The sequence below is a fragment of the Pezoporus wallicus genome, unplaced genomic scaffold (assembly GCF_028554395.1).
Source record: "Pezoporus wallicus isolate ANWC-B61680 ecotype Strahan unplaced genomic scaffold, APGP_CSIRO_Pwel_v1 contig_8725, whole genome shotgun sequence".
In the NCBI taxonomy this organism is placed as follows: Eukaryota; Metazoa; Chordata; class Aves; order Psittaciformes; family Psittacidae; genus Pezoporus; species Pezoporus wallicus.
Window position 1 is genome coordinate 14,825 of NW_026638227.1, and position 14,354 is coordinate 29,178.

The window sequence follows — 14,354 nt, forward strand, 5'->3', positions numbered from 1 at the left end:
CCATCCGGCCCAATCCTGCACCAAAACCCCATACCCGGTACCCTCATCTACGTTTACAAACAAATAAAAAGGTCTTTTTAGATCAGGTAAACTTAGGACAGGTGCATTAACTAAATCCTCTTTCAGTTCCTATAACTGAGCCTCGTCTGATCCGGTCCATTTTAATAGGCCATCCATGGTTAATTTTGCATATAAAAACTTAACCTTTTTACTATAGTCTTTTATCCATTGCCTACAATAACCAAGTAAGCCAAGCAATTGCCGTACCTGTCTCTTAGCAGTTGGGGCTTTTAGAGATAATATACCAGTAACTCTCTCTGGATCTAGTTTCTTTGTTCCTTTGCTGAGTCAGTGTCCCAGATATTTTACTTCCTCTTCCACAAACTGTAATTTTGATTCAGATACTTTCAACCCTTGTAAACTTAAAAAATTTAATAATCTAATACTCTCTCGCCGAACCTCCTCCTCTTGTGCTCCCGCTAATAACAGATCATCAACATATTGTATTAATGTCACACTACTCCCCTTTTTGTATTTTTGTAATATCTGCTCTAAGGCTTGTCCAAATAAGTTAGGGGATTCTGTGAAGCCCTGAGGGAGAACTGTCCACCTTAACTGCTGCTTCCAATGTGTCTCAGGGTCTTCCCATTCAAAAGCAAAAAAATCTCTACAATCCTCCTCTAAGGGACAAGCCCAAAACGCATCTTTTAGATCTATTACACTATACCAACAGTCTTTGGGATTTATTTTGCTCAGGATTGTATATGGATTTGCTACTACAGGGAATCTAGAAACTGTTCTTTTATTTATTTCTCTCAAGTCGTGGACCAACCTGTATTTTCCATCTGCCTTTTTCACAGGTAAGATTGGAGTATTAAAAGGGGACATACAGGGCTCCAACAGTCCCTTTTCGAGTAAACAATCTATTTCAGGTTTTAACCCCCATCGTCCCTCTTCCGAGAGAGGATATTGTTTGATCCTGACAGGTTTATCCGGGTCTCTAATTATTACCGAAAAGGGTTCGATATCCAATTTTCCTACTGTATCAGGATTATACCATACTTCCGGATTTATCTTTTCTCGGTCTACTAATCGAAGGGGATGTAATTTTACTTGCAGTTCCTCATGTTGAACTTCTAGACTAATTCCTAATTCTACCATTAAATCTCTTCCCAAGAGATTGTAGTCTGCCTCAGGTACGAGTAACAATGACCCCACCCCAATTTTAGAACTTGTTTCAAACATTACGTCTTTAATTACAGGCACCCCAAAGGGTTCCCCTTTTGCCCCTATAACTTGTACAACTTCTGAAGATTTTTTACAGCCCCAAGGAAGTCTTTGAACGGTCGATCGTTCCGCCCCTGAGTCCACGAGGAACTCAATTTCTTGTTGCTGGGGACCCACTTTAAGTTTTATCAAGGGCTCTTTGGTCTCTCGAGTCCCCAGCAAATAGAGCCCCTGACCTCCTCAGTCCTCCTTCCACATTTTCTCATCAGCTATACGCTTCCTACACTCACATCTCGTGGCCTTTACCCCTGCAATAGAAACATATCAGTTGTTCCCTCTCTCTTTCTCTGGGAGGGCCTTTGAATCCTCGATCCTGCTTATACTCAGGCTTCCTCCCGGATATTCCCCTTCCAAATTCCTTTTGTCCCTCTCTAACAGCCGCCACTAACATTCGTGTGTGTCTTCTATGGGTTTCTTCTAACACTCTGGCCTATCTCCTATTTGCTTCCTCGTCTTTCATATACTTTCTGAGCCTCTCTCAATAATTCATCAAGCCCTCTGGACTGCCAATCATCCCAACTTTTCCAATTTTTTCCTAATGTCGATCCATGAACTAGCTACAAATTGGGCCTTAATTAATGCTTGCCCAACCGGCATGTCGGGGTCTACTTCTGAATATAGCTGGAAACTCTTTCGCAAACGCTCCAGCCATTCTGTGGGAGTTTCATCCTTTTTCTGTTGTTCGCTAAAAGCCTTATTGATATTCTGGCCTCTGGGGACCGAGTCTCTTATACCTTGGATTATTATAGTCCTCAGTTCTTGCATATGACCCCTGTGTATTTCATTTTGGTTATTCCAGTTAGGTCTCTGTAGAGGCCATTTTATATCAGCTGCGGGACCCTGTTGGAGTTGTTGGTCCCATATTCTCATACAGGCTCTCCTGATCATATCCCTCTCCTCGGCTGTAAACAAAATCCCCAGTATCGCCTGAAACTTCTCCCAAGTATATATATTAGGCCCTAGGAATTGATCCACTCCCTCTGCAACCCCCAAGGGGTCTTCCAGCAAAGTCCCCATTTCTTTCTTAAATTCCCTAGCATATGCTGAATTCAAGGGTACTGAAACATATCCCATTTCTGGGTGTGCCCCTCCCACTGATATTTCCCTTAAAGGGTATAGCGGGGCTTCAGTTTGTTTCTTACTTTTACTTCGTGTGACCGGTCCCTCGGTCTCAAAAGTATCGAGGGGTGCCTCCGGGTCCTCACACGGGGCACTTGGAACGTTAGAGGGAGTCTTGGGTGGGGGCGAAGGCTGAGGTGGAGGAGGAGGAGGTATATATGGTGGGGGCGACATGGGAACCTCCTCCTCTGGCCTAGTCTTTTATTGTCCCCCTTTTTCTTTTAAGGGGTATAGAGTGGCTCTAGTCTCTGATCCTATCCACAATTGGGCATATTCACTTTCTTCCAAATCAAAAGGCTCTTTCGAACTGACATAGATATTCAGGGCCTGACATATCCAATTTTCAAAAGACCCATATACTGGCCAATATAGGTGATCAGTCCTAATCTGTTTACCCCCCCATACTTCCATACAATAATGTATCATTTTTGCCCTGTCTTTCCCTTTTCTAGAGGGATAATCATTCCAATACTTAATCATTAAACCTAAAGGACTATCTGGAGGTATCTGAGATAACTTTAATCCCTCCTTAGAACCTCCCATGGGATCAGAACCCTTACTCTTTTTCTGTCCCATCTTCCGGTGTGCCTTGTTTCACTCAGTCTTTCGTATGCCCTCTCCTCGTGGCCCAGTCCCTCGCAGCAGATGGGAACCACACTACTAAGAGGTCCACACTCGCTTTGTCCGTACTTGGACGTCTCACTCATTCACACACCGGGATCCCAACCCCAACCGAATGGATCTCAGTTTCGCAACATATTCATGTCCTCGTTTCTGTCCTCTTCATTCGGGCTTTGTGCACAAAATTAAGGGGTTGCCGGCTTCATCTTTTATCTGCTATCGAATTTTGGGTTCGTCGGTGGAGAAGCTGGCAAAATGAACCACAAACAGGGGGCCACTCCTGAGAGTCTCATCAGAAATTCTTCATCCGAGTCACGGCACCCATTTGTTATCAATATTGTAGCCCATTTCGGTTTAAAGTATAAGTTTTATTAAACTGAGTAAGCGATAGCAGATAAAACAGCGCTGGGTGCCGCGGGGAGTCCTCTGCTCCGCCCAAGACGCGCACACGCGGTCCCTGGGAGGCGGTCCTTTACCTTTTTCGGTTCAAGGCCCCAGCCAATCCTGTCGCCCCTCCTCACTCGGATGTTGACATGGCTCTTCCCCATTGGTTCCCTTTGTTGCAGGGGTCTCACTCCCGAGAAGTTTCGAGAAGTTTCGGGAAGTTTCGAGAAGCTCCCAGAGGCTTCTAGAAGCATCCACATCCAGCCTCCTCACCCTCGCAGCCCCCTCCCCTCAAGCGTTGCAACAAGACACCACTTCGAGCCACCCAGCCCCCCTTTTCTCTCTCACAATCCTGTGCAACAATACAACTGACCTCCCGCCCATTACTTGCAGAGTACAACAGTTACAGAATGAAAAAGGAGTATTGTTTCACATAAGGACAGCCACAGAGAGCCTCCCTCTCCCCAAACTTCTTGATGAACAAACCCCACACATTACATAAGACATTCTTGTTCAAACAGTATCTTTAGACAGAAAAGGAACAGAAGATAGCCAGCGTAACAAAATCTACAAACTTGGCAAGTTTCTGCTTTAAGATACATAAAATCGGCTTGTACCAAACCTGAGGTTTGGACAGGAGCCGAAACCCTATTGAGTCTGAGTGAAAGCAAGAGGCTACCCGCGTTGATGAAGAGGAACTACAGGCCTTCATCCTCACTACCCCCTAACGACCACCACCAGGAGGCACTGCGCAGGCACACCAATGGGACGAATGCCAGAAAAACTAATTATAATGTTAGACAGGAATAGGTTTTGCATATGTATTAGGCGTGAAGCAGTCTTATTTTTAGGAAGTCATTATATGTAAATAAAAAAACTGAGTGGCAAAGGGGGTGTGCATGCTTTTGGAGGAGCAACCCCCATGCGCCTCAGCTGAATAAAGCATACCTACTTTACAACCCTGACGAGTTGTGGAGTCAATCTGCGTGTCAGCAGAGGTCAGACTTGGGGTCTGTTCCTTTCTGCTGCACTGTTATAAAAACCTAATATTGCCAGTCTGTTTTAATCGATTTTTATTATAATTAAAATCGAGAGACAATAAGCAGCGCTGGGTGCGCCGGGGAGTCTCCGCTCCACCCAAGACGCACGAGGGGAACTTCTGGGGATAGTCGCTTATACTTTTTGGTCTTGGCTTTCAGCCAATCCTGTTGTCTTCTTTTCCCGGGCTTCTCCACCTGTTGCTGGGGTCTGGTCTCTGGGTGAAGAAATATTATGTCTCCCACAAGTCTGACCGCCATCTTAGACCCATAAATTCCACTCCTTAGGTGTTTCTTTGTTCAGAACACAGGTTTCACAACGTTCTGCAACAGGACACATCTCTAAGTTACCTATTCCGCCACCCCCCCTTTTCTAAGAACATCCATGCAATTTAAACAATGAACAAAACGTTTATTTGCACAATACAGCGGTTGACCCAAGGGAATTATTCCCTTGTTTCTTCTTCCTCCTCACTGTGATATTGACAGGGACACTTATCATGCCCTTTGCACATAGCACAATGATCACAAGGGATTCCATCGCCACACAAAGTGCAATGATCACTAGGACCCCTGAGTTGCTGACACGCATCACTCTGATGTAACTCAGACGCAGGCAATGATTTTTCCTGTGCTGATTCCTGCCTTGCATCGTGTTGAACACCACAGGCACAGTGGATCCCGACGCCCTGCATCCTCCAGGGAGGAGCCGTGGGGGCTTCTGAGCAGTCAGGGGCCTGCAGCATCCTGCTCCACGGACAGGGACCATTGCTCCAGATCTTAGGCACTCAGAAGCCAGAGGGCCAAACATCAGTCCACTGTCCTTATGGCAGGGAGTGGTTGGGATCCGATGCTCAACCAGCTGAAATGAGAGCAGGGACATAGCAGCAGTGGCAGAACAGCAACTACATAATAAGCCAGGAAATAGCGGCCAAGAAAACAACAGAAAGGAAACAGCATCCAAGGAAAGTCTCATGAGCTCCTACATGGCGCAAGAGCTTAACTGGGATGCTGGCATCGCCACCATCACACTTACGCTATGCCACGCTCCTCCAAATCGTCCTCTTCTTCGGAGCCCTCCCCATCGTAGAGCTGGGCCAGGGACGCCTCCTGCTGGGCCTCGAGGGGCTGGAGCACATACTGCAGCCACTGGGGTTCCGACTGGAGCGACTCCGGAGGGAACTGGGAGGGCAGGGATTGGAGCGGTGAGAAGCAGGCACGGGGCAGGGAACAGGCAGACGGGAGGAGCTGGAGCCTGCCCCTGCCCTTACCTCTTCCTCGTCCGTGTCCGTGTCCTTGCTCCTGTTGCGCCACTTGACTCGCAGGTCCTGAAAGCGCCTGGAAACAAGCGGGAGCAGGGGGATGAGAAGCGAAGGATGAACTCCTGTGGTGCTGGAGGAGATGGGGGGGCTCTGGGCAGGGCTGGGAGCTGCTGGAGCAGAGACTGTTGGGGCAGGGCAGGAGTTACCGTCGCAGACGCGGGCACCATCTGCTGCTGCCTTGGGAATCCTCGGCAGGTTTCTTGGTGCAGACCTGGTGACGGAGAGACAGAGACTCAGAACGCGGGGGTTCCTCATGGAACACTGCAGGACGGGGGAGCCGGAAGGTTCTTCCTCCAGCCCAGCCCCTTCTGCATCCGTGCAAGGCTGTGCCAGCAGCCACGCCTTTAGGAAGAGCCCCCCCATGCCTCTCTGCCCAGCTCTCAGGCACTCCGGGCCTCTGGAATGACCCAGAACTCCTCATCTCAGCCTTGCTGATGTCTGCCTTTCTCCTCTGCAGGGTCCCCCCGCCCCTGCAACACGCACGATGCCTTCTAAACACATGAAAGCTCATTTGTCCCTTTGGAGGAGAAGGGCCCCAAAGGGAGGTTCAAACTCTGTGAGCACGACGGGGCCCCTGCCCTGTGCCCGGGCATGGCCCCGATCACCAGAGCCGCGGCACCATGCGGAAGGGCTGGGTATGGGCTCAGGGCAGGGAGCAGGGGCATTGCTGCACGAATGGAAGCAGCGGGCACTGGAGCAGAGCAAGGCCAGGACAGGAGCTGGGGATGGGATGCTTGGGGTGAGGGACTGCGGGATAGAGCCCGGGAAGGGCTGATGGCAGAGGCTGTGATGAGAGGGAGCCACAGCCCTGCTCAAGGAAGGAGCTGCTGGGAAGCTGCCCAGCAGAGCTGGGGACAGACCCTGGCAAGAGCCACGACAAGCTGCTCCCAGCAGCTCTGAACCCCTCCGAGCCCCAGGGTGTGGGTACCGCAACGAGCTCCAAGTCCAGGAGAACATCTCCCGTGCTCCCCAGCACATCCACGGGCATCCGCAGCAGCACCCGGGGCCCATGAGCACTGTGGGAGCACCCCCCTTCCCCTGGGTGCTCCAGCCCCAGGGCTTGGCTGGCAGTGCTCTGCCAAATGAGTCCATGGCTCACCTTGAAGCAGCACAGCACCAGAATTGCAATAGATGTGATGAGGGTGATGATGGCAGACAGCAAGAGCGCCAGCAGCCGCCTGTGGCCAGAGGTGTGCTTGGCCATCTCCTGGGAGAAAAGGAGGGCGCATTAGGGTGGAGAGGAAAGGAAAAGGAGGCCCCTTCCATTCCCACTGTCCACACACACACACGCAGCAGTGCCCTGCTCTCTCGTACCGTCTCTGCAGACTCCCTGTCCATGTCCTTGGGCTGGGCACGGGGATGCGAGGTGCCGGCATCCTCCTCCCACACACACTGCTCCAGGAGGTCAGAGGGCTCCGGGTCGCGCTGCCTCTCGCTCAGCAGCTTCAGGAGCAGCCCCATCCTCGAGACCATGCTGGAGCAGGCCGGCTGGAGCTGGGGCAGGCCACAGTCCCCACGCAGGGCTCGAGCCACGCGTGCCATGAACTCGTGCAGGGCTCGGTCTGGCACCAGTGAGTGCCGGTGGCGGCTGAACAAGGAGTCAAAGGCGGCTCCTGGTGTGGCCGCGCTGCCCGGGGCACTGGAGCTGCCGGGTGCCGTTGGGACGGGCGGTTCCTGCCCCTTGTGCTGCCCGCGCCTGGTGGTGCTTGCAGGGGCGCTGGGTGGGCTCCCGCCCCGAGGGGAACGCTCTGCTGCAGCCGTGGCCTCTGGAGCGCTGCTGGCAGCAGGGGGCCGTTGTCAGCCGGCAGAGCATGGACGAAATGCTGCATACTGCTCAGTCTCTGCTCTGCTCCACCCTCTGCTGCTGGGAGCTCTTCCTCTGCACCCTTGCTGCCCACTGTCCTTTCACTGTCCTGCAGCTTCTGCTCCTTGCTGGTCCCAGCAGAGTCCGGAGTTGGAGCTGGTGCTTCCTCCTGGACTTCTGCCCCCTCCTCATCCTCCATCCCATCCGCCGTGTTGCTTTCTTGGAGGGCATTGGTGTGACTGTGATTCCAACCAGCCTGGGCCAGATGCGGGGCCTCTGTTGGGTTTGGTGTAGGGAGCTGTGCTGCAGGAGGTGCTCGCTGGTGGCCGGAGACAGGCAGGATGTCACTGATGTCCAGCCTCTGGACTGCTTCCCAAAGGACGGATTCTGCCCGGGTCAAGTGCCGGCCAGGTTCACGGCGTTCCCAGCCTGCGGCTCTTCCTCCCTGTCCTGCTGGCATCTCCTGCCCCTCGTCGCTCTGCGCTGGTTGGGCTGTGCTGGGGCTTTTCACAGTCAAGATGCTCACGGCCTTGTGCAGCTTGGTCTTGAGCTGTGCCACGAGCCCTTCTGCCAGAGAATAGAACCTCCTGGTGTCAGTGGAGCTGCTCCAGCCCCTGTGCTGAACGCTCTGCAGCATCCGCACCAGCTCCTTGGCGGTGTTGCTCTCCTGGCTCGAGAGCTGCTGAGGGGAAGGTGCCGACGCATCGGGGCTGCTCAGGCTCAGGACAACCGTGAGCGTGACTGTTCTCTGCTCCCTGAGCGAGGGCTCCTTGGGCTGGATCTTCAACGTGGAGCTGCTCTTCCCCTTCCTGGGTGGCACGGCTCCCGTCAGGGGCCCTGGTGTCTCTGCCAGGGGAGCTGTAACACACCGAGAGCACATCAGGCACAAGAAGCTTTCTGGCAGACGCAGGCTCAGAGGGTTCGCTATAGCTGGGGGGCACGGGCAGGGCCGTGGGGCACCTACCGCAGCGGGGAGCACTGGTGCTGCACACGCTCACGCAGTCGAAGCTGAGGGTCCTGCACGGGGTCTCGGTGCTGTGCTTGTGCTGGCAGAGGCAGCAGGCCGTGTCGTTGGACAGCTTGCTAGAGAACAGAGGTTGTGCACACACACTCAGCATCGCCACCCAGGGCAGCGACTCCAACCCAGGCTGCGCGCCGAATCGCGTCAGGGGTCTGCTTCAGCGTCCGCTGCGGCTCTGGGAAACCTCCCCTCACCCCCAGTGTCCCAGTGGACAGCTTTGTGGTGCCGGGTTTGCTCCCCACGCAGACCCCTTGTCCCAGCAGCTGAGATCTGCTGGCGGTGGGAGCCGGCCCCTGCACTCACAGTGTTTCCAAGCGGGATGTTCTCAGGAGCAGCTCGAGCAGCGTCTGCCGAGTCACTCGTGTGGCAGCCAGGTCCCTGCAAGGTTGCAGTAAACACAGCACATCTGAGGTGGCGGCACCAGCCTCTGCCTCGGGAGCAAGCCCAGTCCCTGCTGCTTGCGGTGCTGGCCGCAGGGGGATCTGCTGCTACCTAATCCAGGAGAAATGATGGAACCCCCTCTCTCCTTCCTGCTGTGCCCTGCTCCCACCCGTGGCTCTGAACCAGGAGGGATCCTGCAGATCCCATGGGAGACGGATGCAGACAAGTTCAAGTCCGTGTCCCAGCTCCCTGCTGCCTTTGCTGCCGGGACACAGCAGAGCTGCTCAGCCTTTGCCTGGCTCTGCCGCTGCCTCCGGCAGGAGAAGGGTGGGATTGCTGCTGGATCTCTGCTTTCCTGGCCACGGGGCACCCAGAGACACAAAGAGCGAGCCATGGTAGGCTGTTAACAGGGAGTCCGTACTTACAGGTGCGTGACTGAAGGCAGCTTGAAGAACCACGGGTCCTCGATAACAGACAGGGGGTTATGGCCCAGGACCCTGAAATGAACCAACACCCTTGTGAGCTGGGGGTGCAGGATGTGAGCGGTGGCGTGGGCTCAGGGCTACGTGTGTGAGGAAGGGCTGGGGTGAAGGTTCCAGGCCGGGGCAGATGCTGACGGGCAGATTCACAACATACACCAGGTCCTGACTATCTCCAGCCCAGAGATCAAAAGCCCAGAAGTGCTGCTTCTGGAAAACACAACGTCTCTTTCTTTCCTCCTCAGCTCACACCTTCTGGTGGCTCCCCTCCACCAGGCCTTGCCCTCACATTCCCACTGTCCATGAGCTTTGTCTCTGTTCCTGCACCCAGCCAGGCAAAGCCGTGGCCTGACAGAGCTGTCAGTCAGCACTGATGCTGCTGCCTCTGTGGGGCAAGAGGTGAGCAGAGCACAGTGACAAGCGCCACTGCTCTGAGCTACCCTTAGCCCTTGGAACACTCACAGTGTCTGGAGGAACTGCATCCCGTGCCATGCCCGGAAGGCGTCACTGCGGATCTCGGTGAGGAGATTTCCCTCCAGGTTTCTGGGGAAACAGGAGAGCACAGAAATGAACTGGGTCTGACCCCCAGGAATCTGGAGTGAAGCAGCTCTGATCGGGAGCAAGCAGCCCCATCCAAGGTGGAACTGGGAGGAAGCTGCCATTTTCTCTCCTGCTGTTTGTTAACCTGCCTGGGAGAGATGAAGTGCACGTGTGCTGCCTCTCTGCCTGCTCAGGGACACAGCAAGCCTCATGCCTTGGCTTCTGCTCTGGCTGTGTTTGCACAAGCCGTGGCCCCACCGTGCTGTGGCCACCAGCCATGCCCTGAGCTCCTGGGCTCGGCTGCTCCTTCAGCAGCAGAAATTGGAGCCCTTGTTCTAAAACTAACGGGAGGTTTTTCCAGCAGCAGCGGGTTCTAAATGCAAACGGGCTTCACCAAGCACACCAGGAAGAAACCCCCATAACTCACAGGGTCTCCAGGAAAGGAAGGTTCTCAAACGCATCTGCCTCGATCGCCTGGATTTTGTTGTAAGATAAATCCCTGTTAACAGGAGAACAGAAAAAGTCGGTGCCATTTGCACGGTGCTGGTTCCTCTCGGGTGCTCGCACACGGGCAGCACAGACGTGCCACAGCTCTCATTTCACGTGGGGTTTCTCTCTGGCACTGGCTTGCAGTGGTGCGTAACCGGGGCTCACGCTCCTGGCCGCGGTGGCTGCAGCTCAGAGAGGTTCTCCCAGCTCTGATCCCACCGGGGTGTTTCAGGGCTGACTTTCCTCTCTGGTAACAGAGCAGGTTCTTTATGCACGCCCCAAGCACCTCTTGCGTGAGGCCTCAGGGACCGGCTGAAACGCCCTGTGTCACCAGCATGGGGCTATTTCCCCTCGCTCCCAAACGTCACCTCCCTGCACAGCCCTGCTCTGGTGTGCGCAGGAGCCCTCTGGCCTGGCTCTAGAAACCAAAAGGCTCCTTGTCCCAGCCTGAACCCCCTGCCTGGGCTTGTTCTGCCGCAGGCAAGGAGAGAGGAACCTTTGTGGGCAGCGTCTCATGGCCGGCTCAGCCAGAGACCCCGGCCCCATTGTGTGGGTGAAAGGGAAGTGCCTGCTCCTCTCCATGGGCGATGGAGAGAAGCTGCACCGGCAGCTCTGGGGCACCTGAGCTGAGAGGGGACGAGTGCACGAGCTTGGCCCTGGAGGAGGCGACCTCGTGTGGGTCTGTGCAGGGAAAGGGCAGCAGCCGCCTGCTCCTGCTTGGCCGTGGGGCAGTGGGAGCGCAGCGCGTCCCTGCGGAGCCCTCCCCTGCACCAAGGCCCTGCTGTGCCCTGGGGGATCCCCGCAGGAATAAAGCCCTTCCCGGGGCGGGCTGGGCAGCAGGGGCAGGGCCGGGGGAGGCTGTGCCCAGCGCCGCGGGCAGGGGGTACCTACAGGTGCCTCAGCAGGAGCAGCCCCTCCAGTGAGCGCCTCTTCACTGCCCGCAGGCTGTTGTGCTGGAGGACCCTGCAAGAGACAGACGGACACGGGCAGTGGCACCGCGGCTCAGGGGCTATGGAGCTGTCGGGGGAGCAGCCCTGCAGCAGCGGCCCTGCAGCACCTCCGCGGGTCCCGCCGGGGCTCATCACCCTCCCGGCAGGAGCAGGCACTTGCTCCCGGCCTGCTGACCCTGACTGCAGCCCGAGCACGGGCTCCTCAGGCCCAGGGATGGCCCCGGGGGCGGGAGGGAGGGACACAGCCCCGGGCACTGCTCGCCATGGAGCAGCTCTGGGGATTCGGAGCCCTCCTTGCTGAGCAGCTCGGCCTTGGCTGCACGCGGCAAGCACTGGTGCGGTGCTCGACAGCCCGGCGGAGGGATGGGGATCCCGGAACCCCTGCGCCATGTCCGACGCTGGTGGATACTCACAGCTTCTCAGCCCACGGGTATCCCTGCCACGCCTGCGTGGGGATGAGGGCGAGCGCGTTCCCACTGAAATCCCTGCGGAGAAGCCATTGGCAGCGTCACCCCCAGCACAAACCCTTCCCCTGCCCCAGGGCTGTGGCCTGGAGCTGCCCCCTCGGCGCTGCCCCTCAGCCCCCCACAGGCAGCGGGGCCCTGGAGCCGCTCTCGGGGTGTCCCGGGGCAGCGCCCGGAGCTGCAGGGCACTCACAGGATAGTGAAGGATTGCTGGCGCGTGGCCGGGGGCACGCGGGCCAGGGCAGCGCCGCTGCAGTCCAGCCGGTGCCTGCGGCAGCGGCAGGGCCCCGGGCAGGGCTCCAGGGACCTGGCCAGACTGGGGGCCAGGCCCAGCAGCAGCAGCAGCAGCAGCAGCAGCAGCTGCAGCGGTGCCATGGCGGGGCAGGATCTGAGCATGTTCCGTACTGCAGGAGGCTCAAGGCTGGGGATCCAAACCAGGAGCTCTGAGCCCAGCAGCGGGTCTGGGGCGGTGCTGGCCCTGCTGGGCAGATAAAGCCTGGAACACCTCACATGTCACAATGGGGCCAGGCCTGGGAGCGTGCGTCCCCATTTTGACATGGGACAGTCCCTGCCACTGGCGCTGGTTGCTCCAATGTGGGGAAAGCTTCAGGCCCGATGTGTTGGCTTGGAAACAGCAGTGTCACTTCCAAGGGACACCTGGAAGTGTCGGTGTCACACCCAGACCCTGCGGTGAACTGCTGGGCACCTCCTTCTCCATTTGGATGGCAACGGGCTCCAACTGAAGGGAGTCAAAAAGCACTGCGTATGCGCAGTTGCAGGAGTTCACGGAAATACTAATTATCGTACGAAGCGGGGACAGGTTATGAATGCGTATAGCAGCTCTCATGAATACGTAACCACAATGCTATACATGTTTGAAGGACGGGCGCCTGCGGCATGCACGACTTTGGTGGGCTAGCCCCGTGGTGCCCAGCGCTGAAGAAACATGGCCACTTTACAACCCTCATGGGCTCATTGGTTGTACAGGCCTTTCTCCGCACGTCAGCGGCTCCCCTCCGGCCGAGGGGCTGCGCCTGGAGGCAGCGGGACAGGGAGCTGCGGAGCACGGGCGCGCCGCCTCCACCTCCCTCACTTGCACGACGGCAGCAGCAGGCTCCGGCGGGCTCCCGCCATTGCCCGCCCGCCCCTGGCCCTTGTGTGCTCCGGCAGGCACGGGTTGGCTCTGCGCCCGCCGAGATGCGCGCGGCGGGGGGGTCCACTTCTCCCGGCGAGAGGCGGGGGGAAACCCAGCCTCTGCCCCGGAGGTTTTACACCCGCAACAACAGTCTGTTAACAGAAAACGACTCAACCCTCAGCCCCAGAACACCTGGAGCACTGAAGAGCAGGGCAGGGCTCCAGAAGGCAGAAGTCCCACTCCCAGGACAACACAACAGTTTTATTGGTCTAGAATGCCCAGTCTAAACGTAATCTTCTTGTCTAATCTGAACCTACTGTCGGATGTTGAATCTAAACCTAATGCGAAATCTAAACTCACGTTAAAACTCAGTCCTCATGCACGCGGTGCAACAACAGTCTGTTAACAGAGAACGACTCGGACGCGCGTGTCCTGAACCCTCCTCAGCAGTCAACCATTGTGCTGAGGCTGGAGAACCTCCATGTATTTTACTGCCCCGAGGAAACTCAGGGTTGTTCACTGCTGCAAGTTATGCAGGTGGCGGTGATCCCGGGAAATAAAGGGTTAACATTGTGCCTGCTTGCTTAAGCAGTCGCTGTGCTTGGTGGAGCAGAGCCATAGGAGGCAAAGTTACTAGAATGGTGAAGCAGAATTGTAGGAGTTAGAGCTGCTAGGCAGAATTGTAGTAGATAGGATTCATAGCTTAATATTTACGTGTGTACAGGTGTTTACATGTGCTCACACGTGTGTACAGGTGTGTACATGTGCTTACACGTGTGTACAGGTGTGTACATGTGCTCACACGTGTGTACAAGTGTACATGTGCTCACACGTGTACGTTTACATGTGCTCACGTGTGTACAGGTGTGTACATGCGCTGGCACGTGTGTACAAGTGTTTACATGTGCTCACACGTGTGTACAGGTGTGTACATGTGCTTACACATGTGTACGTGTTTACACTTGTGTACACGTGTGTACATGCGCTGACACGTGTGTACAAGTGTTTACATGTGCTCACACGTGTGTACAGGTGTGTACCTGTGCTTACACGTGTGTGTTTACACTTGTGTACACGTGTGTACATGCGCTGACACGTGTGTACAAGTGTTTACATGTGCTCACATGTGTGTACAGGTGTGTACATGCGCTGACACGTGTGTACAAGTGTTTACATGTGCTCACACGTGTGTACAGGTGTGTACATGTGCTCCCCGGCGGCGGCGCGGAGCCGGTGAGCGGGGCTGGTGCGGGGCGCGCAGGGACACGGCGTGGTGGGGTCTGGGGGCAGCAGGGACACGGAGGGCGGGGGGGTGCAGGGG